The sequence below is a fragment of the Eucalyptus grandis genome, chromosome 7 (assembly GCF_016545825.1).
Source record: "Eucalyptus grandis isolate ANBG69807.140 chromosome 7, ASM1654582v1, whole genome shotgun sequence".
NCBI lineage: Eukaryota > Viridiplantae > Streptophyta > Magnoliopsida > Myrtales > Myrtaceae > Eucalyptus > Eucalyptus grandis.
In genome coordinates, this window is record NC_052618.1 from 14,423,729 (window position 1) to 14,436,426 (window position 12,698).

General features: G+C 41.0%; 1 long non-coding RNA gene across 1 annotated transcript; it reads left to right on the forward strand.

The window, feature by feature from the left end:
• Positions 1–4,258: 4,258 nt before the first annotated feature.
• On the forward strand, positions 4,259–5,762 carry LOC120296287. Its single transcript, XR_005553204.1, has 4 exons — positions 4,259–4,573; positions 4,894–5,006; positions 5,134–5,330; positions 5,682–5,762. It is a non-coding gene; the product is annotated as an uncharacterized LOC120296287 (long non-coding RNA).
• Positions 5,763–12,698: the final 6,936 nt, after the last annotated feature.

Here is a 12,698-nt window from a genome sequence, read left to right on the forward strand (position 1 = left end):
TAGTAAATACAAGCATTTAATTACATTTTGTTTGTCTTTTATCTTTATTGTTCATTTGTATTTATTCTTTTCCTCATCATATATTGGTTCACAAATATCTACCTCAGCAAGAGTGTTCCTTGCAAATCCATAAATAGATACATTTAGAAGAACCATCAAATTGTGACTTGGGTACCTAGACAAATCATGGTTGGTGCAACTCAAGACATCTATTATCCAGCAAACATCTATGGTGGTTGGCCCCCATTTGTGAGAGAAGCTTGTCTAAATGAAGGGGTTTCTGTGCATTTGAGCTCATTGATAGCGACAATTTTATTGTCAAAGTCTCCATCCGGATACTGCTAGTAAGAACCTCAATTACTTTTGGCTTTGCTTCTCCTATTTGACCTAGCTACATCTTATCAGAATCATCTTTTTCTCTTAGGCAGGTCTGGAAAAACGATGTAAATGTCCAGGGAGACTTCTTGCGCGGCATTTTCATGGTTCCAAATGCCTGGCATTTTTTGGACTGGGCTAAATCGGACTGAAACCGACAATCCAATCCAGTTCCTGATCCTAGGATCTTCCAGTTTGGTACCCAAAATTGGGAACCAGTTCTCTAGGTTTGGCTCCCGGTTCCATCTTGGAACCAGACTGAATCAGGAACCGATCACCCCTAGTAGTGTTGGACCTCAAATTGGTCAAGACTTGATCCAAAGCTTGTGCATAATTGTCCATGTACCACACGGCATTGCATATCTTGTACATAAGCGTCATGTCCGAGTCACTTCTTACGAGACTCAAAGCCCATAGAAGCCCCATGAACATGGGTGGGAGTGTATGTGATCTAGATATGGTCATCATTTTAGAGCCCCTTTTCCTCCCTTTTGGTTCTCTTTGGTTGCTACAAGGAAACACACGATTGAGTTTGGCTATAGAAAGGGTTCGTCTTCACAGCGCACTCCGTCAGTTATTCCTTGTTCTTAGGCTAAGTTAGTCTCGATTTTAGTCATTTATGACGTCGCATGGATTGTTCTTTTTGATAACGTCCACAGTTATTTCTGTGAATTATTCGCCCGTCAGTGTAATATATTTTTGCCGTCCTTGCATAACCTAATCTAATAATTTTTAATAAAAATTTTCCCTTCACTATGCATGAAAAATTTAAAATTGGGATCCTCTAAGCTTACAAAATAAATTCACATTATCATAAATGACGTACTTCACTTTTTTTTATCCTCTTTCTCTTCCTACTTTGCACACACATATCTGCATCACATACGAGTCTTGAATATATTTCTAAATGTAACCACATTGTAAACATGTAATTAATGGAGTTCATGATAGTTATACAACCCGAGTTATATAACTTGGATAGTATCCAAAAAAAAAAAAAAAGCCCAAAAACCCAGATTGATCCACCCAAACTAGCCCCATAATTTTGGGCTCAAATAGTATTGGGCCGGTCCACTAAGCCTCAAACTATTATTGAGCTTGGGACCCAAATGTTTACTAAACAGGCCTGATTCATAAATCGGAAATTATATATATATAGACACACATATTATATATTGTGTGTAGCCTCTTATACAATTCCCTTTCACGCCAGTTGAGGGCTCAACCTCTCTCATTCTCCCATTTCTCATGCGGGCTGAGATCCAACCACCGCTAAGCCGCCATCCCACAGTTGTCGAGCCCCATATGCCCTCCGTCCAATAAATCTTGTTTACTCCTTCAGTTCTTCTTACACTTGTTCGCATCTTGGTCTCCCTCACGCGCACTCACTCTCTATCTATAGAAAGCAAGTTCGATGTCTTTGATTTTCGTACATGCTATTTGAATTTTTTATTTTAAATTTCAAATGATAGATAGTCTATGCAATTACCCTTTTCATGATTATTTTTAATTAACGCTTTATTAGTGACACATAATTAGTGGAGAGTGGCCGGTAATGACAATTTACACTTTTAAGTGCTAAACGACGAAAATTGCCCCTGAATTCTTCTAAAATCTAATCCGACTTATAATCATAATTTGGTTTAAAGATAATTTAGAACGAGAAATCAAAAGCGGAACCTCTCCCTTAAAGAATTTACGAATTTGGTAATGTTATTTTACGAACCATATCCTCTAATACCCTTATGTTCATATAAAAATTTATGTAGAATGCTAATCGAGTTGGGAGAATTATTACCTAGACTGAGTGCATACTCTACTCCTCTCATTGTGAGCATATGTGAGGGCCTACTAAGAGTGAAACTAAGTCAAATTATTCATGAGGTAGTTCGAGGTTGGGTTGATCATTATTTGAGAAATAATATCCAGTTAGGCTCTAACTCGAGCTACTTGAGTATCTTGCAAATTGAAAGCTTGAGCTCACCAATACTCAACTCAATAAACTTTGTAAACCCAATTCAAAAAATTTAATTGTCATAAAATTATACATAGACATCCTCATCCTCACACAAGTTCATAAAGTATATCAATTTTTTGCTCGAATCAAGCTCCAGCATGAAATTAATACATTGTCCTTTATAATATTTAACATATTCTTCCTATTGTTAAAGGAAAGTTCCATTTTTATTTCTCGCAATTTAAATTCCTGAAAAATAATTCTTCTTTTTTCAATTTTCTTAGGTCTATAATTGAAAAATTCACCCAATTTCATTCCCGATTATGAATATATATCATCAACATAAGCCAAAAAAATTATGATAAATGAATTTCCTTTCCTAAAAGTAAATAGGGAATAATAAAAAAAATCAACAATTATTAACATATGAGAAATTAGAAAGGGAGGAAGAAGAAGGAGAATATCCGTTAGGTTTTCCAGTTATTGCCTTTTGAGCATTCGGTCGCTCTCCACTTCTTCTCGATCTCACTCCTTCTCTCTCTCTCTCTCTCTCTCTGTGGGTGTCAACCCTCGAGCCGAGCTGCACCACCGTTTCGCGGCCTCCGACCACGGCTGCCGCATCCACGCCGCCGGGCCACCTCGGCGTTCGGCAGCAGCACCGCCCCTCTCTCTGCCTCCTCCGAAACACCCCCCCCCAAAAAAAACCTAGGTCTCTCGCTTCGGTTCTCCGGGATTGCTCGAAGATGGACAAGGACCAGGAGACGGAGAGGTTCGGGATGGACAACGATTACAACGACGGGCAGCGGATTGACGGGCAGTTCTACTACCGCCGGCGGAGGGAGAAGCGCGCTCATACCAAGGGCGACGTGCTCTATGGCGTCTTCGCATCGGGAGACTCCGATTCGGACTATGACGACTCCTCCAAGAGGAAGCGGAGGAAGAACAGGGACCTCCTAGGTAAGGCCAATCTGTCCACCGGCACGGTCATGCCGAACAGAGAGGTTGATGAGAACTCGGAGACAGAGAATGAGGATGAAGAATCCGCTGTCGTGGATGAGGATAGGCCGGGCTTGGGGGTCTTGAGAAGAACCAACAAGGGATTGTGACTTTCAATGAAGCAAAGTTGTGTCCTAGGAATATGGGTGTGGGTTTCAACGACTTACGAGGAAACTCTTGCAAAGGCACCTGTTGCCTCGTTGGGGCCAGAGGAAAAGAAGCCATCACCTGACGTGCCCGGTAAGGAGAAGCTTTGGTCTAAGCAAGCGAAGAAGAAGACGCTGAAAAACAAAGCGCAGTATATTACGGCAGAAGAGCTGTTGCCGAAGAAGCAAGAACAGGGCGTTGAAGTTGTGCAAAAGGCACTCGACATACGCGGACCTCAGGTTAAGGTGTTAGCGAACTTGGTGAATCTGAATGCGGAAGAGAAGACGAGGGAGAGTGATGTTCCTATGCCCGAGCTCCAGCACAATATAAGGTTGATTCTGGACCTGGCTGAGTTTAATATTCAGAAGATCGATGGGGACCTGAAGAATGAGAAGGAGACAGCTCTGAGCTTGCAAAAAGAAAAAGGAGAAGCTGCAAGCTGAGGCAAAACTCCAGAAGAAAGAACTGAATAACATGAAGGAAATAATGAATACGCTAGCCAAATCTTTTGGTGACATGCAAAGATGGTTTCCTGACGGTTATACACATTGTAACTTATCCTGCATTGCTTGCTCATTCGCACTCCTTCTGTTTGTCAGAGTATTTCAGGGATGGGATCCTCTTCGGAATCCCTCACACAGGTTGGCAGTTTTGAGGTGGAAATCTCTATTGCAAGGACAGGAATGTCTTGATATATGGGATTTGGCATCCCCTTTACCCAGTTGGTTTTAGAAGTTGTCTCGCCTGCTGTGAGAATATCAGGCATTGACACTTTTGCACACTAATTCCACTCTGATTCGTGTCGTCGCTTTCCTGTCCTTGCACATGTCTGGACCAGGTTTATATGTGGGTGGGCCATCTCGAGCTCATGCCGCCATGGCCGCCAAACCATCATCAATGGTGTTTTATATCCAATTGAACTTCCGAGTCAATATTTCGATTCACTCCAAAATATGTTCTGTGATCGGTGGTTGTTCATCTTAGACTTCCAGTACGTAAAGCTTTCTGGTCATCCATGTTTCACTCTCTTGTCGCTAGGTTTATGAAGGTACTTCTGGGATTGAAAACAAATACACCATTGTGCAATTCATTGGCGAGGTAATTATGCATGCTGTTTGTTTTTGTTTTCCTAATAAAACAATGTTTCATCATTCTGTAGAAATAAAGAGTAGATTTTTTTTTCTGTATTTGGAAACTAAATGCTCCTACGTGTTGGCAACAAGATTTCACTTGTAGCATGAGAAATAATTTGGCATATGTCTTGGCCTTGGCCTCATGAAAGGCTGTCAAAAGTGCATTGTTTTCCTACCTTTACAAATCTCTTCAGCTGTGTCAGCATTTACTCTCTTTAATCTTGGATAAATAAAAGAACCTTTAGAAATTTATTGTGGAGTTATCACATTTTTCTTTTAATGCAGGTTCTGAAAACACTTGTGTCCTTGGATACGCTTTGGGTTCATATTTAATGGTTCTAGAAAGCCCATTGATAATGGCTCTCCAATTCTGCCAGAGGCTTACCTGGATATTTCTGGTGAGTTGTGTCATTGTGATAGTAATTTTGATTGGCCATGGAGCCATTTATACTCCATGGCACCTATGGCAATCCCAAGAACTTTCTTGTGGTGTCTTATATAATAGATAAACTCCCTCTTTTTTAGGAAGTTCTATAAATCCCAGTGAAAGAACCTACCTGGAAGAGATGATACAAACAGGAATTTCCTCCATTGATGTAATGAATTCCATAGCTCGTGGACAAAAGACCCCACCTTTCTTTGCTGTTGGTCTTCCTCATAACAAAATAGCTACTCAGATTTCCGCCAGGCTAGTCTTGTGAAGCGAATGGAGAAAGCTGATGGTATTATCAAGATATATGTTGCATCTTTGTTGTATACCAATGTTATAATACCCTGCTCTATGAGTTTTATTGCCTCGATAATTTAAGGAACTACCATTAGTTTTACAGAATTTTCCTATGGTTTTGGAGTTCAGGTTCAGAATTCACCTACAATGTATTTTATCCTTTGACTAACTAGCTCCACTATTATATGCTAGAGTTCTCAATTTGCTAAATGCATTCTTTGTGAAGATTTTTGATCTTATTTTATTCGTTGTTTTTTTGAGAATTCGATGCTATGAGTCTTCATCTTTCTATTCCAAACACCCTCTTTCAATATCATTTATGAAAATGTGCTGCAAATTTATGTAGGATGACGAAGAGGACAATTTTGCCAACAATGTTGCCATAGTATTTGCTGCTATGGGAATGTACATGGAAACTGCACAATATCTCAACGTGACTTGGAGGAAAATGGGTCAATGGAGAGAGTGGCCCTTTTTCCTTAATCTGGTAATATCTAATGAGCTAATAGTTAATTGTCTCGCAGATTGTTTCTTTCTGGCAATTTTTGCAAGTTCGTAGATTCAGCTCGTGACATATATCCTTGCTGATTAAAGGGTTGTACAGATGCCTGTATTTCTTTCCCAAGCTATTTCCCAGTGGATGTTTCGCAAGTCATCAATCTCATCATTAGAAATTCATCGTCACCACAATCTTCCAGATATTGTGTTCTCGAATTTAAACAGCATCATCCGTACTCGCGAACAGACTGAGATGACACAGACATACCTCGATGTTGTTGAGGAAAGTGAGCGCAATGGTGTCGGTGCAAGGCAGTGATGAGCGCGGTGGCATCAGAAAAGGTCATCACCAAAGGATTAAAATCCATTCCAAGTTTGGGGCAATGGCGATTCTTGCACAGATTGTATATATGCAAAGATCAATGGCGATTCTGACAATCCATTCTTTGCACGCACACACGTAGATCTCCTGCTCCTTCACAACAGAATACACATTCAAAACTCGATTATGTTCATACAGAACACTTTAACTCGAACCAGAGGAATCAGCAAGCCACGAGACAGCAATTTTCATGTCATACGCCGAGCATACGAGACGAGAATACTAACACTATTTGACAAATGAGCACCCTATTCTGACAAAGTTGGCCATAATAAGTATTCAAAAAGTTGAGAACAAATCGAATTTATGTAATATGATTTTGCGGTTTGAGAATTGGATCGAATTTACATACCTATCTAGTTCGAGCATTTTATCAAACAAGTAATCTGCATTTTAACCAAGGAGCTCATACGCCAATGCACAGCAAGGATTGACTTTCAGATCATCACGAAAATAACAGTACAAGTCCAAGTTGTTAAATAAAGCTTCAATCTCAACTGATTTACTCACAGACATTAGCTGAAGCTAACCGGCTCTGTTTCGTTCAAGAGCAGCAGAAACAGAGTGCGTGGGATTTACCTTGATGAGAGTGAGTTTTTCACTTCGGTCCGTGGTCAGATCGGAGAAAAGTTACTGGAGCTCTCCACGTCGACGATTGACCTCTGGCTCGTGCACGTTTGGGGCGGCGTGACCAGAAAACAGAGCAGAAGGAGAGGAGGCCTTGCGGCAACGGAACCGGCAATGGTGGAGCCGCTACAGCGGCGTTTCGACCGTGTCTAAAGGACAATGGAAAAGGAGAACCGATGAAAGATCCTCTAGAATTCCAAAGAGAGATAGTTTCTTCGTAAGCTTCGGTGTGTGCGTTCTATCGTGTGATCGCTGAGCCTGTGGTGGCCGTCGATGGTGGTGCGACGGTGGTTATGGTGATTGTAGATGGGGGACGGTGGTCTAGGCTGCGCCTTGTGGATAAGGTCTGGGCTACACGAATTAAACCAGGCCCAACAAACTGGACCAGGTCCTTTCGATTATGATTTTTTTTTCTTTCTTTACTTTCTTCGTTTGTTATTTATTTTTAATTTTATTTTTAATTTTTTATTTATTTATATTTACCCAAATGCATGTTCGACTTGTTGGCAAAAATTCAGGAGTCGATAGAAGCAATATTCCATCATTTGGCCTAAGAACAACTTCACACCAAACTCAATTACAATTTATCGTTTGTGCACTATTGCGACATTATTCCTTTAAAGATTAGTCCTCGTACTTAACTCTTCCATCCTTGAGTTGAATTTGAGCGTTGATAGCATGGCTGCACTTGTACTTGAGTTGATTTCTTGTAGAATTGATGCACACAGTACAGTTTGCATCTCGAAGCGCACTTCGCACGTTCCGTGGACGCAACACATCGCGATGGAATTATCATACTCCTATAGCAGTTGTACCCATGACTCGCCATCTTAGTTAATCATCATATAGGTGATGCATGTACTTTTAAGATTGCCACTTTATCTGCGTTCTTAGCACATATCTCAGTATTGATTTGTACAAGTGGGTGGCACATATTCCATCCATGGACTCCTCTCTTGAATACTCTTGGCCAAGAGATTACAATGTCCTCTTTTGACTAACATCCTCGTCTGTGCTTTGTCGTATACGGTTTGTTAGGCATCTATACAGGTTAGATACTTTTTGTGATCAAGAGCAGTACATTCCATCCTATAACATAAATTATCTTGTGGGATTGTGACGAACATCACATCAGGTCCGTTTTCACGTTCTCGTTCTTTCGCCCTTCCCCCGCCACTTGCATCCGGCAAACTCAATAAGATAGCTCCACCACCCGTCATTTCTCCGGCCTGCTAGAATTTCTTCCGATTTCCGTGTCTTGTTGCGCGCGAATCAGTTGAAGTCGGAAGACGGTTTCGTAAAAATCTCCCTTCTCAATCTTCATCGTCGTCTTCTTCTTCAGCTAGGGCTTTGTTTTCAAATTCGTCCCATGTTCGAGGTTATCTTATGTTTTATTTTATTTTTTTATGTTTTTCCACTTGCGCCAGTGACTTCAAGATCATGGTAGGCTACCTTAGAGTGTCAAAAGGAAAAGTTCCGAAACTAGCTGAAAAAGACGAGGATTGAGAGTGTATATATGGGTCTTTCTTTATCAAACTGGCTGTTTGAAAATGCTGATGAGCAGACCACTCCTTGTGGCTTCATCAAGAAACATCTTCATGACAGCAAAGTAGTTGCCACTCTTCAGGCATTTAGACAGATCGCGGCCGGAGAAGTTAAGGAGCTATGTGCACGTGTCAATAATATCACGTCAAGTGTAGATGTCTGCATGTTTTGAGCTCGTCGATGGAGATGATATCGTGTTCAAAGTCTCAATTTTCGGCCCTGCGGGTGCGTACCAGAATTTATTTGGGCAAGTCAACTGAATCTTGATATGCATGGCCAAGCAATTTTTAATCTATGCTACATCTTTTCATAGTTAGTCAATTTAAGAAACTTTCACGCCAATGTCTACTAAATTCCTCATCGTTTAATTGGGAGAAAAGGTTAATCAACTGAATCTTGATCCTTATCCCTACTAGTTTTGGATCTGAGTGCAACTTGGCCTCCTTGTCATGCAATCCCCATCGATATTGACCTCCAAGAACCACATCTGTCGCTAGACGTTAGACGACGCAGGAACGTTATTAGATGGGCTTATGACATCTCAAAGTCAGAAATCATATGGGAGAGAGGGACTCCAAGATAAATATCCTTGTCCAAATGATCATCACATTATGCAGTTACTCAAAGTGTTATTTTCGAAAGTGGATCAGATGGTTAAACCATTGAACGGTACTACGGACATCCAACCAACCCAGTTTTAAAAAAGATAGAAATTGGAGAAAAGGAAGGTAGTTTTATTAAATAAAGAGGCAAAGGTTTCGGAAAATAGCAAAAAGTGGATAAAATAGCTAAAGAAGGTCCTACAAACGTTCTATGCCCGATCGAACGCCATTGCTCACCCGCTAGCAAGTGGACCAACTCTTCATGAGAAAATATTGGGTGGTCCGGGACCGCCACGTCAGCGTGGTCCCGGACCACTCACCCGGCACCACGTGTGAGGGGAGGGAGACAGAGAAGAGAAAGAGGAGAGAGAGCGTTAGAGAGATGGGACAGGGGCAGGTCCTTTGGTTCCCTCTCCTTACACGTGGCGCCGCCTGAGTAGTCTGGGACCACGCTGACGTGGCGGTCCCAGACCACCCAATATTTTCAACTCTTCATAGCTACAATGGCTACGCGCTTGCACCCTCTCTCTTGGAAAAATGGGCTCTTGTGGGCACCACATGCACCTGAGTCCCCAACTAGCCAGGTTGGAAGAGGAAAAATAAACATAAATGTTTTGAAAAAGCCTTTTCTTAAAAATAATTGATTATATCTCGAATAATCAATCAAAAAAATGTTTTTATTACCAATAACAATTTAATCATTTTCATTTATTCATTTTTGCAAGTGATAAAAAACGATTATTTATAGAGAAATATTTTCCAAAATGTCAATCTTTCACTAAACAAATGAATCGGTTTTCATTATTTTTATTTATTTATTGCCGTCAAGTTCGTCTCACCATTGACTAATAAGTCATAATCTTACTTGACTCTATCCTCTGAAACTTGAAAAAATACAATATTAATACCCCAAAACTCCAGCAACTTTTTAGAAGCCCACTAACGATAATGTTACGAAAGAAATTGGTATAGCCTTTTCATTTCCAGTTTGTTTCATCTACAACATTGCAACACTGAAATCTACTTCCCGAAGTAAATTGAGAGATTCACGTGATCGCATTGATGGCAAGCGTGCAGTGTATCCGATCCTTTGCGGTTCTTGACTGCGGCAATTTGGTATAGTAGAATGAGGAATATTGTCTCTCTAATAAACATGAAGAAAAGCAAACCCAAATAATAATTCATTCAAACCCTAGAGCACCAGAGCACGTCATTAACAAATTGAATTCGACACGACTGACTAATTACCCTTGTTGCCAAATGGAATAACAATTTAGAGAATAGCGGTTAAGCTATACAACAATAGGTCACCCATCAAATTTTACGAGGGCAAAGAGTGTCATTGAATAGCAAAACAATTGCTAATTTACTATTTCGTAACGAGACGAGCATGTCCACAATCTGTCAATGATTGCTTACCCTTTCAAACAAAATAAGGTAGGAAAAAAGGACGAAGGAGGCGTGAAGCTTTCTAAGGCTAATACCAAACATTAGCCTCAGAAAGCTTCACGCAAATTATCCACCCCTTGACGACAACGCATACAAATAATGCAACACACTGCATCTAAAAATAAGCTGACTGCAAATCTGAAAAAAGCAGAGGATGAGGACGAACTTTGGTAGGAGGGACATATTGGATATGTTAGACAGTTCATGAGAACCTCTCATTTCGCACGCCGCAGATGATTCCTCTCATTTCGCACGCCGCAGATGATTCTCACGTCCGATAGATCCTGAGGGTGATGAGTGATCCAATGAGGCAGGATCCAGTAAAGCTTCCTCTCGGTGGGATGGCGACGTCTTCACAGGGGTTGGGAGTGTTGGGCACTGAATCTTGCTACAGCTCCTCTTGAAACTATAGGGACTGATATATCGCCACAGCCGACATGCAGCGTAGCAAAATTGAATGTCGTATAATCCATGACAAGCCTGAGGCCATAGAAAGCAGCGTTTACTTCAACTCCAACGAAACCAGCCTCTGTGATGGCAGAATCAAGAACCCTCTCAGGTCCATACTTCTAAAAAGAAAAGAAGCTTTGGACACATTGAAAGACTCTAGGATCTGCAAACATTTCCTCATCAAACGCAGCATTCATGGCCTCTCTCACAATCATCTCTTTCCCATAGTAGCATAACTACGTAACGGCATTTCTGCAGCACAACTCTTCCGTGGCCTTTCTCTTGACAACATAGCATCCGAGCCTCCGGCATTGGCTTTTTGTATTAGAATCGACAACATAATGCGCTCTTGAACTCGAACTTGCTCTCTCTCTCTCTCTCTCTCTCTCTCGAACGGGTATCCTTGGGAACAAAGTCCAGCTTCGTCATTCCATCGAACACCTTCCTTGCAAACTCGATTCCCTCCTCCACAGTACAACCAACGGCAATTGAATTTCAGAAGACAGCGAGAGAATTGGGAGAAAAAACAAGATCGAAACAGAAATCAACAGACAAATCTGGAACGAATCGAAATTCATTCTAGAGTTTAACGGGAGACGACGAATTTCGTCATCGCTTCAATGTCACGAGGAACCGGCTGTCTCTGAAGATCTCTCGAAGCAACGATCGTAAGAGATTCCAGTTGACAGGCTCACTCCATCATGGTTTCGTAGAGAGAGAAAGAGAGAGATTCTTCTCTGAATTTTGGACACCTTGTTCTTTTCTCCTCTCTCCCCTTCCTTTTATTTGCACTCTTGTTATTTCTTTTTATTTTGTTTTGTGTCTTTGATTTGTATTTTATAAATAACAAAAGTACAAATAAAATTCAGCTTCTTCAATGAAGGAACTGAACTGAATTTTAATATTTTATCCCCTCTTTTCTTTTATTTGCATTTTTGTTATTTATTTTTTATTTTATACATCTTTAATTTGCCGATAAAACTAATGATATAGTCAAAAGGTTGAAGCTATGCTCCGATACTAAATGTGCATCACTCTTTAATTTGGCCATAAGCGAAATCCATGCAAGTAGCACGTTCCAACTACAACAATCCAACGATGCATGCTCCCTGGCCAAAGCATTGGGCATCACCATAAGAACCACTGGCATAGTGGTCTAATCCTCGGGTCTCAATGTCAGATTTTCAAAATATCTTTCAATTGGGCCCAATTTAGGAAATTTGAATTTTAGTTAAAGTTGAGATGGCCCTTATCCGTTTCATTTGTAATTTAGAAATAATGTCTTATTTTCCTTCTCATCAAGCCTCTTTCATTTTCCCCGGTCTCTCATTCTCTCTTATCTCATGATCATCGAGTCGTCCAGTCCCCACCAACCTGCCACCGCGCCACCTTCGAGCCCTGAGCCCTGCGACTCACCGTATGCTTGCTCGGTCAATCTCTTTCTCTCTCTCAATCTTTCTTCTCGTGTCTCGCCCACATGTCAGCGAGTTACAAAGCGAGTGATGGGACGGACTCACTTTTTTGCTCGTGTCATGGTCTCCCTCCCGCTCCCCCTCTCTCCAGCAAGTGGTAAAACAGGTTTTTACTAGCCTGTTCTGATGTCTCCAAGGTTTTTGAATTTAGGACGTGCTATTTGAATTTCTCATGGAGAGTAAAAGCAAAAAATAAAATAAAATAAACACATTTTTTGTTTAAATTTCAGGCCGTGCCAGACCCTTGGATCTGGGCCATATGGCATGGCTTCAGTCCAGGCCAGGTCCTCAGTCACACATTTTTGGACTGGCCCCCAAAATAAGAAAAAGGTTTCGCT